The sequence below is a fragment of the Colobus angolensis genome, unplaced genomic scaffold, assembly GCF_000951035.1.
Source record: "Colobus angolensis palliatus isolate OR3802 unplaced genomic scaffold, Cang.pa_1.0 Scaffold67, whole genome shotgun sequence".
Classification (NCBI taxonomy): Eukaryota; Metazoa; Chordata; class Mammalia; order Primates; family Cercopithecidae; genus Colobus; species Colobus angolensis.
The window spans coordinates 3,840,459-3,853,699 of record NW_012120376.1 but is presented as its reverse complement, the minus strand read 5'-3'; the positions used below and the strand labels follow the sequence as shown (position 1 = coordinate 3,853,699).

General features: G+C 36.6%; 1 protein-coding gene across 2 annotated transcripts in view; it reads left to right on the top strand.

The window, feature by feature from the left end:
- Positions 1-13,241, top strand: part of SLC16A7 (solute carrier family 16 (monocarboxylate transporter), member 7) — a 168,688-nt gene that overhangs the window by 50,139 nt on the left and 105,308 nt on the right. For both annotated transcript variants that reach the window (XM_011925971.1, XM_011925972.1), the window contains exon 2: positions 11,746-11,844. The gene's annotated coding sequence lies outside the window, so the exon portion shown is untranslated. The remainder of the gene's footprint in view (positions 1-11,745; positions 11,845-13,241) is intronic.

The window sequence follows — 13,241 nt, the reverse complement described above, 5'->3', positions numbered from 1 at the left end:
ATAAACAACTGTATAATGACAATTTTTGATAAATGCTGTGAAGAAAACTGGAGTGCCTTTTATTAAGTAGATTACAGAGCAGGCTTCTTATGTACTTACTTCCCTGTGGGCAAATGTAATTAGATTTACGATATAGCTTACTGTAATTCAAGAAGATGCTTAAAATAGCTTTAGATAAATGGTACCACACCAGTGTAATCAAGCTGAACAGTTTGAAAACATTGGTCTTCTAGCAGCCTTTTCACAGCACAGAGAGAATTTTGGCAAACTGTGGTATTCTTGAAGAAAATCATGGTGTTACACTTCAATAGGCTCTGAAAATTTACCAAATGTCACATCTGTATTTCAGTTTTGGAGGGTGACTTTGAAACTATTTCAACAATGACCTACATCAGTTCACAAAAGAGCATAATTATCCATGGAGATAACTCTTAGGTTGCCCTTTAAAAAGCAGTATCTGTCCTGCTGCAACTCTGAGCATATGGCAGATTTTGAATTGGAAATATGGATACGATATTTCATAAGTTTGAATATTAGGCTTAAGATATTGATAACATTTGGCATAAAATCAGAATAGTAATATAACAGGAGAATTTATTTCATTCAGAACGTAATATAAAGCTGGGTGGTAAAAATAAATAAAAAACAAAACAAAACAAAATACAAACAAAGTAAAGCAAAACTGTGTGAAACTTTGCTAGATGTTAATGACAACCTAGACCCTGACTTTAGTACACATCGAAAGTTATAAAGTCTTGGCCAGGCACAGTAGCTCATGACTGTAATCCCAGCACTTTGGGAGACTGAGGCGGGTGGATTACTTGATGTCTGGAGTTCAAGATAAACCTGGTCAATGTAATGTAATGGGGAGCCCAGCAAGAAGACACGAGGCAGATGAGAACAGAGGTAGCCTTTCTTGGGTCCCTGGAGGAGGGCCGAGGAAGTCGCGCTTGGGGTGGGTATGGGGGGCCTCTTATAGGGCGAGGTAGGCGGGGTTTGTAGGTTTCGGTTTTCCTGAGTTAGGTTTCGATTTCTGAGGAATGAGGAGTCCAGAAGCTTGTGCCGAGCAGGGGTTTTTTGGTGGGCTCCGGCTTTTTTCGCGCGCTGAGAGTCTTAGCAGGAAGTGAAGGGCGGGAAGTCCCAATAAAGTGCCTGCCATGCCTGCTGATACCGCCATGTTGGGTCTAGATTCCTGCCTAACAGTCAACATGGTGAAATCCCATTTCTACTAAAAATACAAAAATTAGCCAAACATGTTGGTGCATGCCTGTAATCTCAGCTACATGGGAGGCTGAGGCACGAGACTCGCTTGAGCCTGGGAGGTGGAAACTGCAGTAAGCCAAGAAAATACACTCCAGCCTGGGCAACTGAGTGAGACTCTCTCAGAAACAAAAAACAAAACTGAGAACAGTTATAAAGTCTTACGTTTTAGTTTTGGAAGTTACCTTGGACCTGTAATATAATAACATAAATAACTAGTACTTAACTAATTTCCAATTGCAAAAAAATTTCTAAGTCAATGTTCTGTTTCTTTGATTTTTATTTTCTCACCAACAAATGTGTGTTGTAACTTTACTTCTTGTTCCTCCCTCCCCTTTCAAAATTTCTTTGTAACAGATAGAAAACATAATTTCCTGACAGTTGGAGAAATTTTTGTAATTATCTGCAAACCTGAGAGGCTTCAGACTCTGTTTGTTAATGCTATTAGAATGTGGTTGAAATGATTTTCATGAAGTAAAAATGTATGTGAAAGATAGAAGTTAAGCATGAAATCCAATATCATAATTGAAACCTGGTATCGTTTATCAACTCTAGACATTATGAGTCTTCCCTATTATTGTTTTTCCTGGAATTTCCTTATCCTGTTAGTACTCTTCATTATCTCTTATGTCTTTCTTGTGTACTACACTCACAGGGGAGAAACCCTTAAATTGGGTCTTGAAGAATAAGTAGGAGCTTGGTCAACAGAAAGGTGAGTTAGAGGATTTCTTAATAGGCACTGACATCTATTCAGGCTAGAAAGTTAAATTAGTTCAGTGTTATTATTGGATGTAGTGCAAGGGAAGGCATGATGTTAAAAGAGAATAAAGCAGTGGTATAGGGTCAGATCAGATAGCAAAACCATTTGATATGGTTTGGCTATGTCCCCACCCAAATCTCATCTTGAATTGTAGTTCCCATAATTACTACATGTTGTGAGGAGACCCAATAGGAGGGTAATTTAATCTTGGGGGCTTTTACCTCCATGCTGTTCTTATGATAGTAAATGAGTTCTCACAACATTTGATGGTTTTATAAGGGACTTCCCCCTTTGCTTGGCTCACATTCTTCTTCTTCCTGCCGCCAAGTAAAGAAGGACGTGTTTGCTTCCCCTTCTACCATGATTGTAAGCTTCCTGAGGCCCTCCTAGACCTGTGCAATGGTGAGTCAATTAAGTCTCTTTCCTTTATATATTACTGAGTCTTGGGTATGTCCTTATACCAGCATGAGAACAGATTAATATATTAAATTAGAACCACATAGAGTGGGGTGCTGCTATAAGGATACCCAAATATGTGGAAGCAACTTTGGAACTGGATAACAGGCAGAGGTTGGAACAGTTTGGAGGGCTCAGAAGAAGACAGGAAAATGTGGGAAAGTTTGGAACTTTATAGAGACTTGTTGAATGGCTTTGACCAAAATGCTGATAGTAATATGGACAATGAAGTCCGGGCTTAAGTGGTCTCAGATGGAAATGAGGAACTTGTTGGGAACTGGAGTAAAAGTCACTCTTGCTATACAAAGAGACCAGCAGCATTTTGCCCCTGCTGTAGAGATTTGTGGAATTTAACCTTGAGGGAGAGGATTTAGGGTGTCTGGTGGTAGTAATTTCTAAGTGGCAAAATATTCAAAAGGAAGTAGAGCATAAAAGTTTGGAAATTTGCATCCTGACAATGTGGTAGAAAAGAAAAACCCATTTTCTGAGGAGAAATTCAAGCTTGCTACATAAATTTGCATAGGTAATGAGGAACCAAATGTTAATCACCAAGACTGGGGAAAATGCCTCCAGGGCATGTCAGAGACCTTCACAGCCGTCCTTTCCATCACAGGTTTGGAGGCCTAGGAGGGAAAAATCATTTCTTGGGCTGGGCCCAGGACCCGCCCTGCTGTGTGCAGCCTCAAGACTTGATGCTCTGTGTCTCAGCCACTCCAGCCATGGCTAAAAGGGGCCAAGGTACAGCTCAAGCCATTGCTTCAGAGGATGCAAGCCCCAAGGCTTGGAAGTGTCCACATGGTGTTGGTCCTGCAGGTGCGTAGAAGATAAGATTTCAGGTTTGGAGACCTCCACCTAGATTTCAGAGGATGAATGGAAATGCCTTGATGTCCAGGCACAAGTCTACTGCAGGGGTGGAGCTCTCATGGAGAATCTCTGTTAGGGCTAGGGCAGTGCAGAAGATGAATGTGGGGTTGGAGGCCCCACACAGAGACCCCACTGGGGCATTGCCTAGTGAAGCTGTAAGAAGAGGGCCACCATCCCCCAGGCCCCAGAATGGTACATCCACCAACAGCTTATATCGTACACCTGGAAAAGCCGCAGGCACTCAACTCCAACTCATGAAAACAGCCAGGAGGGGGGCTGTACCATGCAAAGCCACAGGAGCAGAGCTGCTTAAGGCCATGGAAGCTCACCTCTTGCATCATTGTGACCCAGATGTGAGATATGGAGTAAGTCAAAGGAGATCGTTTTGGAACTTTAAAGTTTATTGACTGTCCTAGTGGATTTCAGACTTGCATGGGCCTGTAGCCCCTTTGTTTTGGCCAATTTCTTCCATTTGGAATGGGTATATTTACCCAATGCCTGTATTCCCATTGTATCTAGGAAGTAACAAATGTGCTTTTGATTTTACAGGCTCATAGGCAGAAGAGACTTGACTTGTCTCAGATAAGACTGTAGACTTGGACTTTTGGGTTAGTGCTGAAATGAGTTAAGACTTTGGAGAACTATTGGGAAGGGCATGATTGTGCTTTGAAATGTGAGGACATAAGATTTGGGAGGGGTCGGGGGTGGAATGATATGGTTGGCAGTGTCCCACCCAAATCTCACCTTGAACTGTAGTTCCCATAATCCCTGTGTATCATAGGAGGGGACCTGATGAGAGGTAGTGTAATCATGGGGGCTCTTACCCCTGTGCTGTTCCTGTGATAGTGAGTGACTTCTTATGAGATCTGATGATTTTATAAAGGACTTCCCTCTTCGTTCAGCTCTCATTCTTCTCCTTTCTGCTGCCACATGAAGAAGGATGTGTTTGCTTCCCCTTCCACCACGATTGTAAGTTTCCTGAGGCCTCCCCAGCCCTGTGGAACTGTGAGTCAATTCAACCTCTTTCCTTTATAAATTATCTGTCTCGGGTATGTCCTTATAGCAACTTGAGAATGTACTAATACACTGTAAAGTTCATGAAGAAATGATCACATCAGGTAAAGTTGTTTTTGGTGACCAGAAAGGGTCCACTTATACTACAGAAGCAGAAGAGAATGAATGAAGGACTACTAGAGATACAGAAGTGTGCACAGGTAACGAAGATGTTGTGGGAGTTCATGCCTGATCTGATGGCATTAATTTTTTATTTAAATAAGAAGCCAGGTCACTTGGGTGTGTGGGTCATTCCTGTAAGTCTAGCACTTTCGGAGGTCTAGTCGGGAGGATTGCTTGATGCCGGGAGTTTGAGATCAGCTTGGGCAACGTGGTGACTGCAAAACATGGTCGCTACAAAAAAAATTACGAAAATTAGCCAGATGGGTGGAATGTGCCTGTAGTCCCTGCTATTTTGGAGGTTGAGGTGGGAGGATCACCTGAACTTGGCGAGGTAAAAGCTGCAGTGAGCCATTATTGTGCCACTGCACTCCAACCTGGGTGATAGAGTGAGACTTTGTCTCAACAACAATGAGAACAATAACAATAAGAAGCCAGGTCAACTGCAGGAGGTGATTGAGGATATTTAGGGAACTTAAGGATAATGGATAATGTTAGAACTTTAATGGAGGAGAGGAAGATACAAAGATATATGTGAAGAGCTTACAGAACAAGCGTTGGGGTCCTGCTGAAATTGAAATATATGAATATGTAGTGGTATCAATCTATGCAATTAATCCATTTCCTTTTGCTCTATTTAGTGCAATAATTGCATAGTCCATTCCAAGTTTAGAATTTTGAGAATTCTTGTTGAAAGAAAACACAGGCATGGGGGACTTGAGATTGTTAGTGATTGATTATAGATGATATTAATATTTATTGAGTACATATGATGTGTTAGTAATTGTGCTTAGTACATTACATATGTTGCCACATTTAAACCTTTTTTTTTTCTGTGAGGAAAAAATATTGTTCCCACTTTCTAAAAACCAGCTGAGGATCCAGGTATGTAATTTTCTCAAGATAGATTTACCGTGATGTAGTGTAACTGATATTTGAGTGAAGATTAACATTGCAGCTGAATAGAGAAAAAAAAAGTGAGGCTAAAAAATGGTTCATAGTTTGGGAGAAAATGTATCAAGAGACTAACCAGTCTCAAGAGGATTCCAGAACAAGATTGATAGAAATAAAATATTTTAGATTGCATGAAATATGGGGAACTAATTGGTAAGTAGAACATCAATGTTTAAGCCTCTAGTGATAGAGGCATTCAGAGTGGCCATGAGATCCAAGTAGGAAATGGTTTTCTGAAATGAGAGTTGAAGTAGAGCTCATGAATTCTATGGATAGATTATTGATTGTAGTGCATAGGTATTGATTATCAATATTGATTTGGTGGGATTTTGGAATCAGGAGAAATGGATTTTGAAGGACTGACCTAAAAGCTGATGAGTCCTAGTATTCAGAGTGATACAGATTGGTGAATATAAGTGAAAAAGAATTTTCTGTATGAAGGTGGAAAAGTAATAATACAAAAGCTACAAAATGGAAGTAAGATTATTCTGAGCCTCTATCTTGGTCTGAATATATGAAGACAATGACTTATATAAATCAGGCTTTCAAGGAGAAAACAATTTGGAGACAACATAATGTCTCGGTTAGGAATAAGGAAGTTTGTTTATTAAAAATGGTAGTCATAGAGTGTACAATGGACAAGGTTGAGAAGGACATTAAAAGGAGTGGTAGGGTGGAGAGCATGAACCAAATGGGAAAAAGTGCATAGCTGTGTGAGTGAGAGATTGCGAAAGAAGGTTAGTGATTAGAGGAAGCAGTTTATTTGGGGCTTGACAGTGAGAGACAAGAGGCATCAGTGGAATTTAGTGGCTTTAAATTTGTAAACAGAGCTTTGGTTTAAAGGTGTTTTGCTATTTCATTTCCAAATACTGCCATGACTTGACTTTCAACCACATTATTATCTGAGCTAAGTGAGGATGACAATGTTCAAAGTTCAGTGGTGGTTGGGGCTGATACAGGAATCTTGTTGGTCAGATCAATGGAAAATTTAGATGATATTAACTGGATCTATACCTCTGGTTTTGTGGCCTTGCTTAATAGTATTTTACTTTAAAAATTCTAAGCCAGGCACGGTGGCTCACACCTGTAATACTGGCACTTGGGGATGCTGAGGCAGGCGGATCACCTGAGGTCAGGAGTTCAAGACCAGCCTGTCCAACATGGTGAAACCCCATCTCTACTAAAAACACAAAAATTAGTCAGGCGTGGTGGCAGGTGCCTATAATCTCAGCAACTCGGGAAGCTGAGACTGGAGAATCACTTGAACCTGGGAGGCGAAGGTTGCAGTGAGCCAAGATTATGCCATTGCACTCCAGCCTGGGCTACAAGAGTGGAACTCCATCCCCCGTCCCCACCAGAAAAAAAGTTCTAAAAATATTAGTACAAATTTTATAGATATTTGTCTAATATTTCACTTTTTCAAGGCATTATATTATATTAATTTAATATTTATTGTTTAGGATTTATATATCATCATTTATGCTTTGCTTATTAGGAAAGATACTCACTTGATGATATTAATTTCCATTGTTAAATTTTAAAAGGGCATAGTCTTACCTGAGCATTTGAATAACTGTAACAAAAATTTACATTGGGTCTGTAGATTTACTTGTTTCACAACACATGAAAAAGAATGTGTGTCTTATACAAAATACAGGAGATACTGTATTATGAAGTGAATTCTAAGCATACAATTCATCAAAGTTTAGCACTAGAAGTGTTTTTATACACCACATAGTACAACCACCTGTTTATGGCTGATGCATGTGCATTTGGTATCTTTTCATGAAAGGTATTTCTTCTAACTGGTATTGTGGAAACGGTGAGCAAGATCAAAGTTGGAATATTGTCTCTGTCCCCAAAGCTGTATACCCCTGAGAACTTGGCTTCTCCAAGCCGAGCCTTTCCTCTTCTGTAAAATGGGGATGTTACCATTATCAAAGAATGATTAAGAGGATTAGAATGCCCATTTTACTTTTAGATATCTTTGACTATGAGGTCATACTTATACTGAACAAAAATCTATCTCTCTGTAGTTCTAATCTATCACTATAGTTCAGCATCCTGGGACCACATTAGGAAGTTGAAAATTATCTTAAAACTGAGTTTCCCACTGGATAATTTTTGGTGTTTATGCAGCAACATAAACACCAAAACAATGTCTTTAACAACTCAAACAATGTCTTATTTTCCCCAAAGATAATGATTGAATAACTACAGTTGCCAGGCAAGGGCATCTGGAAGTCTCCTCGACAAATTTGATCAGCAGAGGAGTCCCATATGTCCCAGGAATGGGTCTGCTTTGGTATCCCTGCTGTGCTCAGGCGTGGGTTGGGAGGTGCCTGTGGGAAATGTGGACTCCATGCAAATTCAGCAATGGATTTCAGAGCTCAGCAGCTTGAGCTCTTGGCCAGTTATACTTCCTCTAGTTGTAGGCCTTTGAGGCACATGCTTAAGAACACCACATCATATTTGTCCATCTTAATTGTATGTAAAAATAAAATTGCTAAAAGCTCTAGTGTAGTATTTGCTTTATAGAATGAAAGATAAATGTAAATTTTGCTATGGGGAGATGGTAGCTAAAAGAAGCTACTATTTATGCTTCTCTCTTACTCCCATGCAGAGCCCCCTCACAACCACCCATGCTTCCCTCAAAGTAAGATGATAAACTGAGCATGGCAACATTCCAAGACAAGCTCAGTATGATTTGCCTTTGCAGTATATCTTGGCTTTGCACCTCTTCATGGTTAATTTTCAGTACACCACTAAACAAATTATATTTTTTTCAATGTTTATTGATTTTTCTTTCATCTTTGACTTCCTCAATTAGGAAAAGGGTAGGCTGTTAATGTCTCTATAACAAAGAAATGAGAACAAGATTAGTGAACTCAGTAATTTTGTTAAAGTTCTGAGATCAAAGCTTATTGTCCTAGTGTTTCTCTTACTCATTTTCAGTATATGATGATGTAGGCCATTTCCTTAGATTCTATTCATGGAACTGTATTACCTTTGCTTAGAGATTTTAAGTTACACTACTTATTAAGAAGTACCATAGAATTTCTTATGTCAACCATGAAAACAGCTATATACTGTAGCTGTAAATAGTGTTTACAGTTATGTACATGTAGTTGTTTGCAACATGGCTTTTTAGAATCTGTCTTCAGTGACTTTCAAAGATCACCTTTGCTGGTTATGTAAACTTAAAACAATGGATTTGCTTTTGGACATCTAAGAGTGTGATGCGGTGTCTCATGCCTGTCATTTACCAGCCAAAGAAATGTTACTCTTCAGCTTTGCCACAATGCCCTCACATTCTTCAACCTTGAGTTAGTCAGCCACTTATCAGCTGATGTGATTTTACATTTTTTCCTTGATCATTAATCATTCACTTTAAGTTCTCCTTTTGTAGTGTTTGCCAGTTGCTTCCAAAACAAACATGCTTTCTGCACTTAAGGAAAGGAAAAGCAAAAAGATTTAAAAGAAGATAGTAGATGGTTTCACAGTTATTTTGGCTTTATTACTAACGCCAACTACTATCATAAGGCAAGAACTAAGCTTGAGGTATTAATAAATATTTTATTCAAGGAACTTTTTTTCAGCCCTAATGAGAATTTATAAACATGATTGGATGGGATGGTGCTGTTAAGTTAAAGGGAGAAACTCTCTCTCCTAAGAGAATAGATTATTTGGTGATTTTCTGAAAATTTGAGTGTGGGTTTACATAATTTTAAATATTCCTTTTAGATTTACTGTGGTTTCTAAAACGATCTCTTGTTTTAGAAGGACATTTATTTATTTTGTGAAATAAATTAATAAAATTACATATGTCAGCTGACATAATTTTTCACTTTTATTATTCTGTAGATAATAATCAACCAGGTGTAAACATGAGTAATATATTTCCCCTATTACATAATACATTCCTAGCCCTTTGAATAAGCACCTTTGCAAAAATATATTTCATTTCTGTCTTGATTAAAATTTGTTTCATGAGTTGGAAGAGATCATGAACCCTGGGTAATGCATTTTGGTTGTAACTAAAATTCTTAAGTCAATTAATTATGAGTTGCGCCAGACATGGAACTTTATGACACCCAGGGTATTCTATTAAAATAGCAGTATTGAAATAGCTGCTGGCCCTTTCTAAAAAGTATGGCCATTTAAATCACCTAAATAATGATCTTTGAAATTACAGAATTAAAAATACCACGTTATTTCCTACCTGATAATTGGATGAGAAATTAGACATTAACCTAGCCTTCGAAAGGCCTAGAGATTCCTTTTTTTTTTTCTTCTTTCCTGTTCCTTCTTATTTGTGTTAATTTTATTTTCAGTAAAACAGATCAAGGAATTTCTCTTAGTTTATGAACCTTTCTAGAAAAGTAAATATAGCTTATACTTTTGCTATTGATTTTATATTAAATTATGCAAAAGTTGCCTTTTAATAGAAGTAAAAGTCTTTGTGGAACTTATCTGTGATTTACACATGCATGCTTCAGAAGGTCAGGTATTCTAACTTTTGTACAAGGTAAAAGTTACTTGGAATATGGAATGGCATGCCAAAACAAATAGAAAACATTTTATTTCATTTCAACTACCTTTCTTTTTTAAAAATCTTTATTTGGTAGACATGATTTACATATCAGCCCTCAAACATAACTTTTAAAGTTTGCTCCTGTTTTAAAAGAATAAAGTCACTCTTTAAGACGAAACTTTTACTGCCCTGTATTTGCAGAACAGAATACTGTAAACTAAAATTAACTGTAATATTCTAATGTTGTAGAGAAAAACCAGGGAATTTCTAAAGTCATGTTGTTAAAACAAATTTTTAGTTGAGAAATAAAAAAGAGAAAGAAAACTCCCTTAAACTACAATGTCAAGGTTCTCTGGTTAAATCACGTAACATTACAAGTGCTATCAAAATGACCTCAGACTATTTCTGTTCTGTTTTCTTTGGCCTTGCTCATGTGATATTTTTTATACTTTTAAAACCTTTGCACTGCACTATGCTACTGTAGAACAATCTGATTTTTCTTGATTACATCTCAAAGTTGATTATATTGGTTTAATAATAAGATAAATATAAGAATTTGTAAACTTAAATATCTTATTTTTAAAATAAAGAATCAGCAGGGATCTAATGTTTATTCATCTATATATTCTAATGTTTACTGTATTAAGTAGCAATATTAATATTATTAGTGTCATTATTAATAATTATATTTTAATCAACTATTATGGAGTAACATAATTATAACATAGGGTTAGTGGTGATGCAAATGAATTTAACTAAATAATCTGTATGTAAAGGAGTCTTTAAATAGAACTTTGGAGCTTTAAGAGAAGAGTTAATAGTTAATCGTTATTAATAGTTAATGTTATTAATTAACTATTAATAACTATTACAATCAATAACAATTATTCATTCAACAATTGTTATTAATAACAATAATAGCAATTATTATTCATGTTGTTATCATTTCATTGCCAAACACTGTATGTATTGGTATTTTACAAATGTTAACTAGCTTAATTCAGTAGTCAAATTTTTGGGGTAAATACTAGTATATCCTTTGTTTTCAAGTAAAGAGGTTGGACAGAGAAGTGAAAAACTTGTTTCAAGGTTCATATCATCAAAGAACATACAAGAACTGATGATGAAACATTGGTTATATTTTTATAATATTTCTGATGTATTGTTAAACCTTAGATGCTTCACTGAAATTTTGCTCAATTTTTAATTAAGACATTTAATATAAATAGAATTTTAGTATATATATGTAAAAAATTTGAAGATATTACTTTATAAACACACACACATATGCATGCACACACACACACACTCACATATATATTTTTGTACCAAAAATAGAGGGAAACATCACTCAAAAGTTAAAAACAAGCTATTGGTTTGAAATCCCAAAGATGCTGGACTGAAATGAGTCTCTCTGATGTTTTGGCAGGAAATCCTCTACAACTTGAGAAATTTTACTTGGGACAGAAAATATAAGGGCGGGCACAAATAAAGGCAGGTGCCATAATTATAACATAGGGCTAGTGGTGATGTGAACAAATTTAACTAAATAATCTGTTTATATCTAAAGGGGCCTTTAAATAAAACCTTGGAGCTTTAAAAGAAGGTAAATAGCATTTTCAACCAGTGCAATAGAAAGCTATATGTTATTAAGTCTTTCAGATATGATGTTGGATATATTTTCCATTTTTCTAAACATGCATAAAAATATTTAGATGGTTACCATATTCTTTGATTCTTCTAGGAGTCAATCTTAAGATGTGATGCTTTCATGTGAAGCCTGAAACAAGGTGATCTGGGGAACCAAAGACTCTAGGACTCTTGGTGCCAACAGAGCTACTCTGTGAGTATCCTTGGTGTGTAATGATGCTTTCTTCCATCTAGCTGTTGTAAGTCATGCTGTTTATGCAATTAGTAAATCTTACTGTGAATGGTAATATTGACATGACTACTGTTTTAGTTCATTTTCTAAAATAGGACATACCTTAAACTTGGTACTTTTAGCTTCTAGTGTTTTCATGATCCAATATACTGTGTGATCTTGGTCAGGAGACTAAGTCTCAGTTTCTCTGTATATAAAAAGAAGCTAAATATAAACTTCCTTCATTAAAATGATTATAAAAGTAGTAAATGATAAAGTTTCAATAATAATAATAGAATTATATTCTATTTTTATTACTAACATGAATTCTGGTTTTAAAATTAACGAGAAAGCTAGAGATATATACTTTTAGTTATTTACCTTTATCATTGGCACTTTTTAAAAAACTACGTTTTGAACAAAAATGATCATATTGGGGTTTTTTACATTCATATTTTGTCTGCAAAGGGCTTATCATTCACGAAGTTTTCACACTCATGATTCAATATAATTTAATCCTTCATACAATCTTGGTTTAAAGCAGGTCAGGAATTTTAATCTTCACTGTGCAGATGAGAAAACTGATAACTGATGCTCAGCATTGTGTCTTGCTGAAGACTGCATAACTTGTAAGGGACTTAAAATTCAATGTTCTTATAACCAGTCTATACCATTTTCTCTCGACTGTTCTTATAACTAGTCTATACTCCTTCAAATAAATGTAAGCAACTTTATTCAACTGGTCAAATTTCTATTTTTGCATTGGATTGCTACATATTTTAACTAGTTTATAAGAGAAATATGATAAATTTACGAAGTTATATTACCTGTTTGTTGTGAACAATTCCTAGACCAACTGTATGGCTGTATTCTGTCTTCTACCTCTGTTGTATCATGCACTCTGTCCTCTACCTCTGTTGTATCATGTACTCTGTCTTCTACCTCAAGTTCATGAACAAATCTTGGTATATCTATGTAGTAAACAGAAGAATGGACCCCCACATCTTAAACTCTGCCACTTCAGAATATTATGTTACATAGTAAGGGGAGAATTAAGGTTGCAGATGGAATTAAGGTTGCTAATCAGGTGACTTTGAAATTATCCCTGATTATGTGCATGGGCCCAGTGTAATCACCAGGATCCTTACAAATGAAAGAGAGAAGGCAGCATGAAAGATTCTCAGTCCAACCTTGACGGTTTGTTGAGGTAGGAATGCAGCCAGAAGCCAACGAATGCCAGTGGTGGCTTTCAGAGCATGGAAAAGCAAGGAAACAGATTCTGTCCTAAACCTTCCACTCACACCTTGATTTTAGTCCAGTGAGACCCATTTCAGACTTCTGACCTCCGAAATTGTAAGATAATAAATTTGTGCTGCTTT